Consider the following 2,927-nt stretch of genomic DNA (forward strand, 5'->3'; position numbering starts at 1 on the left):
AAGGGGCTAAAATTTTAATCTGAGTCAAAGTTACCAAATAATTTTAATCATATATTTCATGAGATTTATAATTTTTCAATCATACATGTCAAAATTTTTATCAAAATCACTAAAAATTTGATTATTATCTCCACCAAAAATAGACTATGGCCCCGTTTGGCACCCATTTTTATCAAAATGCATTTTTCTCTCTCTTCTTTTCAACCACACATTCTTTATTAAAATAATATTACACGTAAATCAAAAACTTTTTCTTATTTTTCAACCACACATTTTTCATCAATTTACTATTAAAAAATACATTTTCACATAAAAATTCCTACCAAACACCCTCTATAATTGTGGTATGAATGTAACATTTTATGGTGGTAATATGAACGTCCTTAGTAAACTCTGCTTTTATCCATGGGCGGCTAGTGACCCACGAACATAAAAATCGTTTTCATTTTTTTCCTTAAATCGGAAAATCGTTGTTAGACTCCCGTCGCTAGTTGTAAAACGCCCTTTCCCCTTTTGCAAAATCCCATTTGAAAAACCCTAGGAATTTGGAAAATCTTTCTGCAAGGAACTCTACAGCCTGTGTTTCCACTGCCTACGATTAAGCCTTGTTCGGTTCCGCTGCTCACTGTCTGTCTGCTCTGCAAAGCCCGTCCCTAACCCTTCTGCTACTGACTAGCTGACTGCTCCCGTTGCCAGTCCGCCAGGTCAGTTTTGCTTTGGTTTCCCCAAAGTTCTATCATTATATGATTCTGAAATTTCAAATTTCGAAGTATATTTGTGATTTGTGACTGTTGATGGATGAATTGTGATTTGTGAATGTACATTGCATTCATCCACCATTTTTTTCCTTGTCGAATTGGCTGTAGAATGTAGAAATTAATCTGAGTTTACCTTCTTAATGATGCTACATTTTCATGCCTCGTCATGTGCTTCATTTCCAGAATTTCTTTCTCATAGTGGCTCGTCTGAGAATGTTCAAATATACACTTATAAGACGAATATCGAAAATTGGTGTAATTATAGAATATTATCAAAGTATTAGAACACATAAATAACAATTTTAATAAGATCGAATGCTTTAGTTTTTTCACAACTTTTTGCAAGTTTGTTTGTTTCCCCAAATTTTAGCTAAGGATGTTTGTGCCCCCAACTCAAGATGTCTGCGTCTACCACTAATTTTAGCTAAGGATGACAGTTTCAGGCAGGGATTTTTGGAGGTATGGAAGGGTTAAAGTATCTGCTTTGTTATTTATTTTTAAAATTTGATTTAAATTTAAAAAGACAAATTAAATAAATTAAATATATTTGGGTAGGATGCAAAAAATTCGAGGCACGAGTCATGTTCCCATCCCGCTCTAATACCTAGCCTCTGTCCCATTTGAACGGGAAATTTACTTATTTTTTGTTGGATTTAGACCCCTTTGGCATGACTCTTGCTTTTATTTTTGTAAAAGAGTTTTTAAAGAAAGCTACCATAATTTTTGTTTGCAAATTAATTTTTAAAAGAATTTTTTATTTCAGAAGTGCTTTTAGAAAAAGTTACATTTGACTTTCTTTCTCTAAAAACTCTTCCAATTAGGAGAAACACTTTTATAAAATTAGTCAAATTTGGATCTCAAAAGCCGCGCTGAATGGTTCCTAATTTTTCTAAAGCTTTACTTATGCTTTAATCATTTAGCTCCATTTGGCAAATTTAAAATTGTTTACAAATAGGAATACGAAATATGTTTAACAATAATAAACAGAATGTGTGATTGAAATTAATATTTGACTTATAAATTTAAATTATTTTCCAAATAGAGGCCTAATTAAAATCAAGAGAAGTTGCTTTTCTAGACAAATATGTTAAGATCCATATAGATATCCACTCATGTGGTACTTCATTGTACAATATACATGAAATTCATCTATATAGATATCATCATCTACATTTGGAAAGTCGTATATTTTAAAAGAAGCTTGTATAATTTTTTAAGAGTAATATAATAAACTTATGGGTAATTATATTGCCGCTATGAATTTTGTTAATTACACCACAATTTTAAGCATTTTTTTATTTACCTAAATAGCCTTAAGTAAAATAATATAAATGGAGTTTTAATATATTCATAATATAAAACAATTTATTGTTCTACTAGAATCTTCAAATTACAATCTTCAGAACCCTAATTCCAGCAATAACTGAAAATATGGTGCTATCAATGGTGACGTTTGAGAGATTTTATGAAATTTTGGTGTTGAACTTTCCTTTACATCAATTTCTTACGCAGAGCTCTATCTTATCAAATAACCAGGGTCGAATTTATCTCATTGGAGCTATTCAGGGAATGAAATGGATCCTTATAATTTTAAATTCAATGGTGCAAAATCAGTCTTGATCAATCATTACAAACAATTTTAACAGTGTATGATGCTTAAAAGATGACACATAAAATTGTAAAATTCAGTGGTGCAATCTTTCCTTTCAGAATTATTTGTTTCCAAACTTGCTTCCATAATATATCTACTACCTGTGAATCTCTGATTGTGTATATTGGGATGATCAATTCACCACAATACTATATTTTTGTTTTCATTTTTAGTTTTTATTGGATTAGGTGTATAATCATAAATTTGTTGTGGTGTATTTATTGAAAATATATTTTAATTGTGGTGTAATAAGTAAATTTTGCGGTGACAATATAATTACCCTACTTATTTAATCCATCATATTTGAATGTTTTGAATTGAAAACTTAGGGTGCTTTTGATTTTCTGTTTTCAAGTTGTTTTCAGTTTTTAGTTTTCTAAAATATTCAAAATGTGTTTGGTTTGTCATTTTTCAAAAATGTATTTTTAAAAGTAAAAATTTTGAGTGTTTTCAATTAAATTAAAACGCTCTAATCACTTAAAGTTAAAATTAAAATAAAAAATCCAAATTAAGGAGGG

General features: G+C 29.8%; 1 protein-coding gene across 1 annotated transcript in view; it reads left to right on the plus strand.

Moving 5' to 3' along the window:
• Positions 1 to 437: 437 nt before the first annotated feature.
• The window catches only part of LOC111365638 (putative tRNA (cytidine(32)/guanosine(34)-2'-O)-methyltransferase), a 21,706-nt gene continuing 19,216 nt past the window's right edge, over positions 438 to 2,927 (plus strand). Inside the window, exon 1 of the mRNA XM_022986179.1 lies at positions 438 to 704. The gene's annotated coding sequence lies outside the window, so the exon portion shown is untranslated. The remainder of the gene's footprint in view (positions 705 to 2,927) is intronic.

This window comes from Olea europaea, chromosome 2, assembly GCF_002742605.1.
Source record: "Olea europaea var. sylvestris chromosome 2, O_europaea_v1, whole genome shotgun sequence".
In the NCBI taxonomy this organism is placed as follows: Eukaryota; Viridiplantae; Streptophyta; class Magnoliopsida; order Lamiales; family Oleaceae; genus Olea; species Olea europaea.